The sequence below is a fragment of the Elephas maximus genome, chromosome 23, assembly GCF_024166365.1.
Source record: "Elephas maximus indicus isolate mEleMax1 chromosome 23, mEleMax1 primary haplotype, whole genome shotgun sequence".
Classification (NCBI taxonomy): domain Eukaryota; kingdom Metazoa; phylum Chordata; class Mammalia; order Proboscidea; family Elephantidae; genus Elephas; species Elephas maximus.
Genome location: NC_064841.1, coordinates 72,604,099 through 72,617,883, shown reverse-complemented (window position 1 = coordinate 72,617,883; position 13,785 = coordinate 72,604,099). Strand labels below are relative to the sequence as shown.

Genomic DNA, 13,785 nt, shown 5'->3' with positions numbered 1-13,785 from the left:
AAGCAGGGTTTCTACATATTAGGAACATCTAACCACATAAAATATGTTAAAGGACTTACTTTACTAACTTGATGGCAACAGGTTTGGTTTTCTCAACTTCATTGACTACCCCACTATCTGACTGTTAGCATTTCACCCCAGCCTTACTCTTTTCATTCCACACGGATCAATCTTCTCAGGCCCCCATCCTTTGCTTTCTCTACCGCCTCTTTTCTACTTCGGGCCCCTTGGCTCTGCATAGTCAGAAGCAATTCTTGTGATAACATCAATCTTGGCTCTCCCAGAGCTCTAGATCTCTTCTTGGTCAGTCCTGGTTTCAAAGAAAGGACTCATGAAGAGAGACTATAACTGTGTTTCTAAGCCTTTCAGTTCATGCACTTCTAAAGGTAGGGAAGAGTGAACTCACACAAAGAAAACATAAGTCCAAAGAATTAATGGAACACATGAACTACAGCCTCCACAAGCCTGAGCCCAGAAGAACTAGATAGTACCCAGCTACCATCACCAACCACTCTGACAGTGATCACAGTATGAAGTCCCGGACAGAGCAGGAGAAAAACGTAGAGCAAAATTCGAATTCACACACACATACACACACACACACACAAAAGACCACATTTATGTGTCTGGTAGAGGCTGGAGGAACCCCCAAGACTATGGCCCCCAGACACCCTGCTAACTCAGAACTGAAGCTATTCCAAAAGTCCACCTTTCAGCCAAAGATTAGACAGGCCCATAAAACAAACAATACCACACATGAGGAACATGCTTCCCAGTTCAATCAAGTATACTAGACCAAATGCATAACACTTGCCCAAAAGCAAAGACGAGAAGGCAAGAAGGGAAAGGAAAACTGGACGAATGGACATGAAGAACCCAGGGTTGCAAATGAAAGGGGAAGAGTGTTGACATATTGCAGGGATTGCAACCAATGTCACAACACAATTTGTGTATAAATTTTTAAATGAAAACTAATTTGTGCTGTAAACGTTCACCTAAAACACATTAAAATAAAGAGAGAGAGAGAGAGAAGATTCACTCTGGAAGGCTGGGGATTTGGGGAAACTCTGGCTACACATTAAACTTTTTACCATCCAGGCTTTCACTTTTAACTCATGTTTTAACTCCTGAGATTGGATGATGTGGCCCAAGGCGTTTTCTACTGATCTTACTTGAATATACAAGTGACAAAACTTTTAAGAGCACAGAATTTTAATTTTTCCCCTAAATTGTCAAGTAACATTTTGACTTACTCTTTAAGTTGATAGAGTACGACCTTGATGATAGCAAAGTTTGTTTTCTTAAATGTCCTATATCTTCACCATCCATATTAAACCCGTTGCTGTTGAGTCGACTCTGACTCATAGCCAACCCATAGGACAGAGTAGAACTACCCCACAGGGTTTCCAAGGGGTGGGTGGTGGATTCGAACTGCCTACCTTTTGGTTAGTACCCGTAGCTCTTAACCTAACCACTGTGCCACCAGGGCTCCCACCATGAGTATTAGTTACACTAAACTAAGTGGCTTGGAACAATCGATAAGCATTTCTATGTATCTCAGTTTCTATGACTCATGAATTTGAGAATAGCTTGGCTGGGTGGTTCTGGCTCAGCTGGTTGGTTTTAGCTCTAGGTTTCTCATATGCTTCATCCAGATATTGGTGGGACTGCAGCCATCTGAAGACTCAGCTGGGGTTGGAGAATCTGCTTCCCACTTGGCTCACACACGTCTGGCAGCTGGTGCTGGTTTTTGCCAGTTGGCCTCAGTTTCTCTTCTCTTGGGCCATTTCACAGGTCTATTTAACTGTTCTCACCATGCGTCCTAGTTATCTAGTGCAGTTATAATAGAAATACCACAAGTGGATGGCTTCAGCAAACAGAAGTTTATCCTCTCCCAGTTTAGGAGGCTTGAAGTCAGCTCAGGGTGCCAGCTCCAGGGGAAGGCTTTCCTTCTCTGTTGGCTCTGGGGGAAAGTCCTTGTCATCAGTCTTCTCCTTGCCTTAGAGCTTCTTATACAGGGACCCCAGGTCCAAAAGATATGCTCAGCTCTTGGCTTTTCTTTCTTGGTGGTAGGAGGTTCCTCTCCTCTCTTCTTGCTTCTCTCTTTTATAACTCAAAAGATATAAAGATACAACCCAACTCAAGATACAACCCAATCTTGTAGATTGAGCCTTGCCTCATTAACGTAAATGCCTCTAATCCTGCCTCATTAACATCCTAGAGACTAGGATTTACAACACATAAGATTATTGCATCAGATCACAAAATGGTGGAAACCACACAATACTGGGAATCATGACCTAGCCATGTTGATACACATTTTGCAGGGGACACAATTCAATCCATAACACCATGTAATAGCTGGTTTACTCCAGAGAGGGCAATCCAAAAGAAACAGCAAACTAGGCAGAATCTATCTTTTTATGACCTGGCCTCAAAAGTCACAGAACATTCCTTCTGTCACATTCTATTTATTAGAAGCAAGTTACTAAATCCAGCCTACATTCAAGAAGGAAATTAGGTTCCTTTTGAAGGGAGGCTCTTTGGACATATTTTAAAGCACCAGAATCATTAAGACAGTTTTATCAAGGTACTGGCAATTTCTCTGTTGTTAGGTTTGTGCTAAGAGCAAGTAATCATACTTTTTTTCTTTGCCACCAGTCTTACTAAGTACAACAAATATTCTTTTTTGTATGTCTCTGCTTTATGGTTCCTCCAAGAGGAAGTTGAAAAACATGTATTAAATTTCATTAAAACTTCAGGGTAAGAATTTACGTTGCAAAGAGAATGAAGATTTAATAGCTGAACTCACTCAACTGGAAAAAGTTCTCATTAGTACCTTTTAATATTTTTATCCTAACTCCTTCAAAATTGAATGGGGAAACTGGGTCTTTGCTAACGTCACAGTGTCCTGTATTTTCTGTTCCCTCCTTCTCTGTTTTTTCCCAACTATCCCCATCCCTCTGCCGTAGACGTATGTGCAAATAAAATTCAAAAAAATTCATGGAGAATCACTCAATTCCTCACAAAATGCAAAATTCCATAAGCAACCTGGCTTCCCTCTTGTTTTTCACTCCCCATTGCAGGGCACCGTAGAAAATCACACCTGCAAGTTCATTACCAGTCAATGTACTGGCAAGTATTTATTGAATACTTAGTAGCTCTCAGCACTGATTAAATGTGAGGACAATTTTAAAAAATGTATCTAAAATATTTTTGGCCCTCCCCTCAAACTTAGAAACAAGATCAACACACATGAGAGAATGGGGGGGGGGGATTACACAGTGTAGCAGTACATAGCCAAGTGCTGGGAAATATGATGTTTCCTGGAAATCCTCTAGAGACTGGGAGGTCAGAAGAAATGCACCCCGGAAGGAGAGGATATTTGAAGAAAGTCAAGAGAAAAAAAAGATCAAACAAGTGTGTGCCTAGGGGCATAATGAAGAGAAAATTAAGAGTCAGGGAAATGAAGAAGTAGTGAAAGAAGAAAAAAATAAAATAATATCTAGAGAAAGTCTCCTAGATTGAAGTTTCTCTGTCTTAGGATAGAGAAAGTCTGTGTACTCTAAAAGAGGAAATGAAGAGAGCTATGAGAACAGAAACTCTCATCATGCGTGTGACTTAGTTACACCTAAGTTCAAACTCAAGTTCAATACACCATTTCTCTTCTTTGCGACCTTAAGTAATTTATCCCTTTCATCACTGCATTTTTTCTCTGTAATTTTTTCTTTTTTTGATGGCATGTGTTTTCAGTATTGGAATGCATACTTAATTAATTGTGTTTAAATTTTTGGGGTGGCAATATGGGTATTGAGAAATATGACCTGGTAATATAAGTCGCCAATAAGACAAGTGGCACTGTGGTACCAACGATCAGTGATAAGAGACAATGTACCAAACCAAAACCAAACCCACTGCTGTTGAGTTGATTCCAACTCATAGCAACCCTATAAGACAAAGCAGAACTGCCCCATAGAGTTTCCAAGAAGCAGCTGGTGGATACGAACTGCTGACTTTTGATTAGCAGCTGATCTCTTAACTACGGCACCACCAGGGCTCTGATACTATTTCAATGAGAGTTATAGGATAGTTTATTGCAGGCACCATTTCATTAGGTTACATGAGGAACCTCTGGTTTTCCAAATATGATACAGAAAAACCAAAACAAACCCTTCAGGGCTCCCTATCACACAGGAAAGTCATAACTATGCTGGCAAGACTTATCTCACAGAAATAAAGAAAAAAAAGGCAAAAGTTTACAAAACTAACACACCCAGGAAACATCACCTAATAGAATGCTCGACCTATACAACAATGAGGCACCAACTCTGGTCTGCTGAGCTTCACGCATTTCAAAGTGACCCACCTTAGTGATAAATGCATTAGAACCAGAATAACGTCTTACCTCTGAGGTCCAGAAGCATAAAACAATGGCTGGTATGCCATTAACCCACTGGTAAGGAAAGAGTTATTAAACTCTATGCCTTGTTTTCCCTATCGTCAAGCCTTGTAAGATGGTTGTGAAATGTGAGTAAGATAATTGCTAGCTTTCATTTCCATCAAGGACAAAGGTAGGATTATACATCATAATGTATACAAAAGTGTTTTGAAATCCACTATACAGATGTTAAGGATTAAATGTCATGTATGAATTTATTGTAGGGAGGATGAGAGTGGAGTATAGAACTGAAGGTCATCCAGGCAGGACAGGAGCACATGTGGCTGCTCTGGTCTAGAGACTGCCATTGAGGAAAACATGGCCATCCACTAAAAGTAAGGGTATGAAAAGACAGTTGATGTTGAAGAAGAAGGAGATACATATCAATACATATGATTACGGAGACTATGGAATCTATAAGAAATCACACAGTGATTTCCAGGGGAATCATGAGGAGACGAGACTACATGGCAGCAGCCAGTATGATTTTTTTTTAAGTAAGGAATCGTATTACTCCTCTCCCTGAACTTGATCTTGTAATGGACCCCACGACTCCTTACAAATGAGCCTTCAAGGCCTTTCGGAAGATGTGTGCCCACCCCACCCCTTACCTCTGTGTCATGGTTAAGGTTGTGTGTCAACTTGGCTGGGCCATGACTCTCACTGGTTTGGCTGTTATGATGTAGTTTACCAGAAATGTAATGATGTAATCACCTCCATAATGAGATCTGATATAATCACCTCCATGATGAGATTTGTTATGAGCAGCCAATCAACTGAAAGGGAGTTTCCTTGGGGTTGCGGCCTGCTTTCAATATAGGTAGGCTTTCTGGCAAAGCTTGCTGGCTTTTGCCAACCCTGGATCCTGCCGCTGGCTCCTGTTCCTCTGACCTCCAGGTTCTTGGGACTTGAGCTAGCAGCTTACCTGCTGTCCTTGGAATTCATTGGCCTCGAAAGCCTATGAGCCAGAGGCCTACTGTCTGACCTGCTGATCTTGGGTTCACCAGCCCTTGCAACTACATGAGTCAGGAGAAGCTGCCAGCCTGAACCACAGACTTGGAACCTCCCAGCCCCTACAGCCGCATAAGCCATTTTCCTTGATATAAATCTCTCTATATATTTATACATTTCACTGGTTTTGCTTCTCTAGAGAACCCAGCCTAAGACACTGTGCAACCTCATCTTCTTCCAACATCACCTTCACTGTGCTCCAGCCCCTTGTTGTTTGCTCCTTGATTAATCCAGGCAAGCTATAGACTAGGGCTTTTGCCCCAGTTGTTCCCTCGCCCTGGCTTGCTCTTTTCCCAAATAACTGCTTGGCTGACACTCTCACGCCCTTCGAATTTGTCTCTCAAATCTTGATGACCACCTATTTAATATTTCCTCCCAGGCCTTCCAGATCCCAATATATGCTTTACTTATTTATTAAGTTCATCATTCATTGCCTGTGACCATTTCACCACTTAAAGCCCACCCCAACTAGAATGAGAGTTCCTTAAGGGCAAAGACCTTTCTCTGTTTTGTTCCCTGTTGTATCCCAAAAGTACCTAAAAACATTGCCTGGAACATAGAAGTTGCTCAGTTGAAAAAAAAGAAGGTAGGAAAGAAAGATGAAAGGAGGGAGGGAGGAAGGAGCTTGTCTTTCCCCAATCAAGTTGGTGGCATGAATATACCTGAGAAAGTGCAAAATCAGAGTAGGCTTTATGGGCCTGCAGCCAGTGCGCTATCTCAGAAGGGCCCCACACTTGGGTTACAATGCTTTGCAGTCACTGTCTTGAAATCTTAATCATTTTATTTTTGAAATTATGTTTTGTAAGTGAAGTCCAGCAGGACAATGCAGCAGGGCCCAGGGGCTTGGAAGCTTCACAGTCCCCTCTCACTTCCTCACCGCCTCCCTACCTCACCTTGATGGGTTCTCATTGACCTCTTCCCTGTCTCCTGTCACCCTAGACCCTGCCTGGCCTCTTCCTCTTCACCCCTACTGCCAACTCTTGCTACTCTGTGCCTGGGGCAGCAACTGGGTCACATTGATAGCGGAAGGTCCATGTTTCCCCCTGGAGGGAGCCTGGGAATAGTATGGGGAGTTGGGTTAGGCAAGCATCCTACAGAGTCTCGGGGTGGGCCAGCCCAGCAACTCTCCCCTTCCCAGGTGGGCAGCACCACAGCACAGCACATTCAGCAGCAGGTGACTCATCAAGGGCTCCTGCTCATCCCCATCAAGGTCCTGAGAGTGGCCAGGTGTGGAGATGGCCATCTCACAGGTTGGGGTGGTGGATCCTTGGGAAGGGGTGATTGACTTCACTGCTGCTGACTGGGCTTCAGATGTTCATTTAGCAACGAGCCCCACAGATTGTGTAGCTGGCTGTATTCAGAGGGGAATTAGATCTTGTTTTGTTCACTTTCTACTTCCAAAAGTAATTTGAGACAGATAATGAAAGTGACCTAGGCTTGAGTATCGATATAAAACCCAAAACTAAGCCCGCTGCCGTAGAGTCAGTTCTGACTTGTAGCGACCAAGGACAGAGTAAATTTGCCCCATAGGGTTTCCAAGGCTATAAATTATGCATGTGCTTTAGGGTCATAGAGGTATGTGTGTGCACGCGCCTGTGGAAAATAGAGACGACTCCTGCAGTTACATACCACATCCTGAGCCTAATTCCCTGCAACCTATTGAAGAACACAACTGAAAGTGTGGTGTGGCTTTGCCTGAGGTAGAAAAGAGGACCGACCAAGCTATGTACCCGATCCAATAGAAAGAGGAGAGTATACAACAGAAGAAGTTTTCCTTCCCCTGCTGCCTCTCTGGCAACAGGGAACCTGTAGCTGTTTCCTATGAAACTAGAATAAAAAAGCACATCAGAGAGAAAACAATCTTCCCTTGGCTCCTAATTTTGGGGATTTCTGTCTTTAACAGCGTAATTTCTGAGTGCATCACTGGGCATTTATTTGAACAACTACCAAATGTGCTCAATTTTCTGAGAAAGTAAAATCATCCCTGTAAAAACTAGAAAGCAGTAGAAAACTCGTTTATGATGTAACTCTAATAGAAACCAACATCCCTTACTAAAATATTTTGCTTTAGCAGGTTTTAAGCATTGATTCGAGCCTTAGATTTGCAAATACTGCCTAAATTCAGAGTGATAAAATGTTATACTCTATGGCGTCAGGAAATACAGGAAAATTTATTCAACTTACGTTAGAATAATACCAGGGTATTTTGTGTTTTTGTTCTACGCCTGGCCAATCAATATTTTATATGTGTACGATTTATTGAATTATTTCCTTTTTTATCAATAATTAAAAAAAAAATTATTGCATGCTTTTTATGCACTAAGCCCTTTAAGCAAATCATCCATTAAATCATTAAACAACAATTATAAGCTAGGTACTACTGTTAGGTCCATTTTACAATTGGGAGAGACTGAACTTAAAAACTAAATAAGCGATGGAATCAATGTTCAAATCCAAGTTTGTCTCCGAAATGAATGCTCTTAATTAGGTTTATGATAATCTAGGTACTGCCGAAGATTGTTACAGAGCTTCAAAGAGACAATAAAACTGAAAAAAACCATACACATTTTAATAAATGCTATTAAGCTATATTATGAATTCTTTCTATTGCAATAAAAAAAACCTAAGTATGAAGCTCTGTTTCTTACATTTCCTACTTAACTTCCTTTTTCTCCTTCATTCAACTACTGCTTTTCTGCAAAACATATTATAATGAAGTGTTTTTGACAGGAGTTTTTCTAGGATCCAGATTGTTGTTGTTGTTGTTAGGTGCCATCAAGTCGATTCCAACTCATAGCAACCCTACGTACAACAGAACGAAACACTGCCTGGGCCTGTGCCATCCTCACAATCGTTGCTATGTTTGAACCCATTGTTGCAGCCACTGTGTCAATCCATCTTGTTGAGGGTGTTCTCGTTGAGGGTCCAGACAATAAACATTTATTAATGAGGAAAATACCTTAATTTGGAAATTTAAATTATGGGTAAATTTTACACTACATTTAAACATTAGAATGAGTCATATGGAAAAATTTTTATGAACAGAAACCAAATGTTTCAACTTAAAATGTGTTTTTAATGAAAATTATACATATAATCTCTTTAAAAAATAAAACAAATTTTAAAACCTGGTACCAAAGGGTTTTCAAAGGAAACCAATAGGCCCTGATCCATCTCCCCTACCAGTTCTTCTCCCTATCCGTTTCCATCAAGTCGATTCTGACTCTAGAGACCCTAGACAACCACTGTTAGACATTTCATGTGTAACTCTTCAGGGGTTAGCTTGGTATCACTAGATAACACGACCATACTGCTGCCTTGAATTAGCAGCTTAAGCATTATCAACTGATTTCCACCTGAAGATGTGACGTTTAGCGCACTGAAAAAAAATAATAATAACAACCTGGAGCTGGCACCCTGAATTCACACTTCTAGCCTCCTAAATTGTGAGAGAATAAATTTCTGTTTGTTAAAGCCAAAAAAAACAAATAAATAAAATAAAAGCCTTTGGGGTGGTGCAAGGAGACAGAGAAGTGCAATTGAAGACTTGAAGCCAGATCCGTATCAAACTCTCTTAATACTTGCTCAGGGCAGCAGCGCCCACGGCAAACCACTTGAAAATACAAGTCAGTTCTGAAACCGGAGGGGAGGAAACGTCTTCAGTAACCAACTGTTATTTGTATTGCCTTAAAAAGTAAAAATGTGACCTTTGGCCCCTTCAAATAATGGAAGTCCCTCTCGGAGTCACTCTCGGAAGCGCCAGGAACAGATAACCAAAGGCATCCTTGTGGAAATCCTTTTTCTTTCTACTTTGTTTTAACCCATACCTTTTGACTGGCTGCCTGGATAATCCAGGACTTTCTAAATTCCAGGGCATTGTGTGTGCTGACTCAGAAACCCAACACCAAGGCAAAGGCTCCAGGAAGTCCTCTCGAGAAACAGAATATATTTTGTAAACAGACAACTAGCACTGGATTTAAAGCAAATACACATAAGCTACCACTTGTTTGGGCTTCCTAATGGTCTTCAGGATTTGGGCCAAGGTTTTAGCTTAAACCTCAATTTAGCCAACATCAGTATATGCTAACAAAAATCACAGTTTCCTTCATGGACAACATGATAAAATTCAAATATATATATATATATATATATATATACAGCATTTATCTTTGTGAATCTACTAAGGCATGATGTTGATCACCTTTAAGAGGAAAAAAAAAAGCCAGAGAGAGAGAAGACAAGCACAGTTTGGGAATAGAAATAGAAACCCAGAAGTGAAGAAGGATGAGAACTAAAATAGCTAAGTTTGCTGAGTGGTTCCCAGTACTTATTCTCGGAAACCTTGGGATTATTTACATGATCTTAAAATACTCTCCACAGTCCCTGGATATGGCAAAGCCCAAACAGTTTTGATTTGAGAGCCATCATAACAATCAGATATTTTTTCCTGGCATATTTTATAATGCTATTTAAGCAGCAAAACAACAATGAACGCATGGGATGAGAGCACGCCTTCCAGCAGATGGGGGTTGTGTGGCCCTGGTTTGGTGATCTGTATCTCTGACATCTGCCCAAAATACAAAAAGTGACCATGAGCCTTTGGATCCATTGCCATCCATGCTCTGTTTGATGTTATGAAATCCTTAAACTCCCTGCACGTCAGAGAAGTCAGTGTCTGAGGAGCTTAGAAGAGACCTACCTGGACTCAGTTCTCCTTCATTTTCCCAACCCTGTCTGCCATAAAACTCGTATCATCTATTCCAAAGCTTATCTGCATAAATGTTATTATCACAGGATAGGAAAATCAGGCTTTTTTAAAAAAAAAAAATTTCTGGATGTTGAGTCTGTATACATTTACCCATCAAAGAAGAGACAACAAATCCCTGTCCCTCTGTGACTCTACATGAACGAGTCTGTGCCACCTATGTTGGAGACTAAGTTATGTTATAAACGAGGATGGGGAATGAAAGGGATTCCAGAAATACGAACAGAAAGAAATACCAGTTCAGGCAATAAGGGCTTTCTCAGGCAGAAAAAAAAACATTTTTTTTTTTTTAATTAACTATTTGAGCTTGGGGAAACCCTGGTGCCGTAGTGGTTAAGGGCTCTGGCTACTAACCAAAAGGTTGGCAGTTTGAATCCACCAGGTGCTCCTTGGAAACTCTATGGGGTAGCTCTACTCTGTCCTACAGGGTCACTATGAGTCGGAATCAACTCGATGGCAATGGGTTTGGTTTGGATTTGCACTTGGAGGGCAACATTTTTTTTCTCAATCAGAACAAAGCCTTCAACCATGTTTGTTGTTAGATGCCACCGAGTCAGTTTTGACTCATAGTGACCCTATGTACAACAGAACGAAACTTTGCCCGGTCCTACGCCATCCTCACAATTGTTGCTATGCTTAAGCCCGTTGTTGCAGCCACTGTGTCAGTCCATCTCTTTGAGGGTCTTCCTCTTTACCCCTGACCCTCTACTTTGCGAAGCATGATGTCCTTCTCCAGGGACTGGTTCAACCATAGCATGAACATTATCCCCAGACATATCTATAGTTTCCTTTCTGTGATTTTTCAACAAATGGCATACTGTGGGAGAAATTACAGAGTAATCATCTAACATTTAATGAGTTCATTTCTACATACCCACCAATGAGTTTATTTACAGAAAAGTTTCCACACATATTGTCAATACTGCATCTCTCCTCGGAGATATTTTGTGATACCTATTCTAGACTTACAGCTGAGTTTGGCTTAAGCCTGAGTTTACTTAGCTGAGATTCATCTTTTTTTTTTTTTTCAGTCAGAAGAAGGAAAGAAAAATTCAAGAGGAAGTTAAACATAGGTTGAAACAACGTGGACCCCTATTGCATAAGTTAAACAGATTTAGAGAAAGAAGTCACCCTGACAGCTTATACACAAAGGCTTTGTCAGAAACCTTGAGGGTTGATCCTGGCTCAGTCAGAGTACTATATACTACATTGGGCAATGACCTCTTTAAAGTGTTAAAAAGCAATGATGTTACTTTGAGGACTAAGGTGCGCCTGACCCCAGCCATGATATTTTCAATCACCTCATATGCTGCGAAAGCTGTACAATGAGTAGGAAAGACCAAAGAAGAATTGATGCCTTTGAGTTATGGAGTTGGCAAAGAATATTGAATATACCATGGACTGCCATAAGAATGAACAAATCTGTCTTGAAAGTAGTACAGCCCTAGTACTCCTTAGAAGCAAGGATAGTGAGACTGCCTCTTACATACTTTGGACATGTTATCAGGAAGGATCAGTCTCTGGAGAAGGACATCATGCTTGGTAGAGGATCAGGGAAAGAGAGGAAGACCCTCAATGAGATGGAGTGACACAGTGGCTGCAACAATGGGCTCAAGCACAGCAATGATTGTGAGGATGGCGCAGGACTGGGCAGTGTTTCGTTCTGTTCTACATGGGTCACTATGAGTCATAATCGACTCGACGGCAACTGACCACAACAACATACACTCCCCGGGTCTGAACACAAGGCATCTGTCCTAGTAGTTAACAAACCGCCAGCCTGTTAACAATTGGGCTCATGTGCTACTCAATCACCAACAGCTGAAGGTAGAAAGGTATTATGAACTTTGGACTAGGACTGAGAGAATGTTTACCTAGAAGCATTCTGACATAATAAAGAAAGATTTCTCATAGAAGACATTGCTTTTAAAATCTTGTCTGGGCCCCCGAGGGCTGCATAACCTCAACACTTTTCTTCATAGTGGAGTTAATAACATCCCACCAAGTGGCTATAAGCATCACGTGAAAGAACACATGTAAAATAAAGACTCAGGGGGCTGTTTTAAAACATCGTGGGAACCTACATCAAATTTCGAGATTCTTGGTTTCATTTCCTGACACCAAAAACAATTTGAATGCTTTCACAACAGAAAGAAACAAAATGGTATCCAGTCGATTTAACCAGATCCCATTGTCTAGACACTAACCATTTCACTGGATACGTGGTTTCCTAACTCATTATTTTGGCATTGTTTAGGCACAATCATGGAAGATTAGAAAATATTTGCCTTTAAACTTCCAAAACACTCTCTGATAATATTCTTGCTATTTTCAACATACAGTTGAGCCTTTCCTTCTGAGCAAAAGATAGGACTTTTGGGAAGAATTTACATGGACTCCGTTTCTACTGTCGCCTGCACATTTTATCAAGTTGTTAAATTTTGTTCCTAATGATTATATTGCTGCTACAGGCATATTCACACAGACTGGAGAACTGAGACAACTTGAGAAATAATTCAATATTAAAAAATAATTACTCTTCCCTCCATCATTGCACTATCTCAAATGATACTTTTCTCTTAACTATGTAATTAATTGCCTCAGTTCTTCATTTCACTCGGATTGTAAAGACCAGAGTGACAGAGAGTAAAATACTGTGATTTTCCATCCACCACAATAATGGAAACTAGACAAAATAAAAAACCTGTGACAAAATAAACGCATTGCCAAGGCTCTTGATTATAATACATTTTTTGCTTGTAAACATCAACAATGAAAGTGACAACTTCACTGAGAGAATAGAGTAATAGGAAACCCTGGTGATGTAGTGGTTAAGCGTTACGGCTGCTAACCAAAAGGTCGGCAGCTCTAATCCACCAGGTGCTTTTTGGAAACTCTATGGGGGCAGTTCCACTCTGTCCTACAGGGTTGTTATTAGTTGGAATCAACTCAAAGGGAATGGGTTTTAGTATGCTGTGGAGGAGCTCTGGTGGCGCAGTGGTTAAGAGCTCAGCTGCTAACCAAAAGTTTGTCAGTTCTAACCCACCAACCGCTCCTTGGAAACCCTATGGGTCAGTTCTACTCTGTCTTATAGGGTCATTATGAGTAGCAATCAACTTGATGGCAATGGTTTTTGTTTTTGTTGTTGTTAAGCTATGTGCCAGGCATTTAAATAGTGTTTGTATAGCTAGAGAACATGTAAGGAACCCATAGTCAATGCTGTAGTTATTTAATTAAGAATCCCTGATGGCATAACAGTTAAGATCTCAGCTACAAACCTAAAGGTTGGCAGTTCAAACACATCCGGCGGCCCCAAGGAGGAAAGAACTGGTGATCTGCTCCCTGAAGATTACAGCCTAGAAAACCCTACGCGGCAATTCTGCTTTGTCACATCGGGTCGCTGTGAGTTGACACAACAACAACAACAATTATTTGATTGCTGTATTATCTACAGCTTGTGGTAGTCTGTGGATGATCCCACATACTTCCAAGGTTTCAAATGTCATCTGTGAGTCAATGACTCTTAGTCTACATTTCCAGAGAGATCACTTTCTAAGTTGCAGCCAATAAA

At 40.9% G+C, this 13,785-nt stretch overlaps 1 long non-coding RNA gene across 2 annotated transcripts in view; it reads right to left on the bottom strand.

Annotated features, from left to right (window-relative positions):
* LOC126066397 (uncharacterized) overlaps window positions 1–13,785 on the bottom strand; it is a 216,992-nt gene that overhangs the window by 60,870 nt on the left and 142,337 nt on the right. The window lies entirely within an intron of this gene.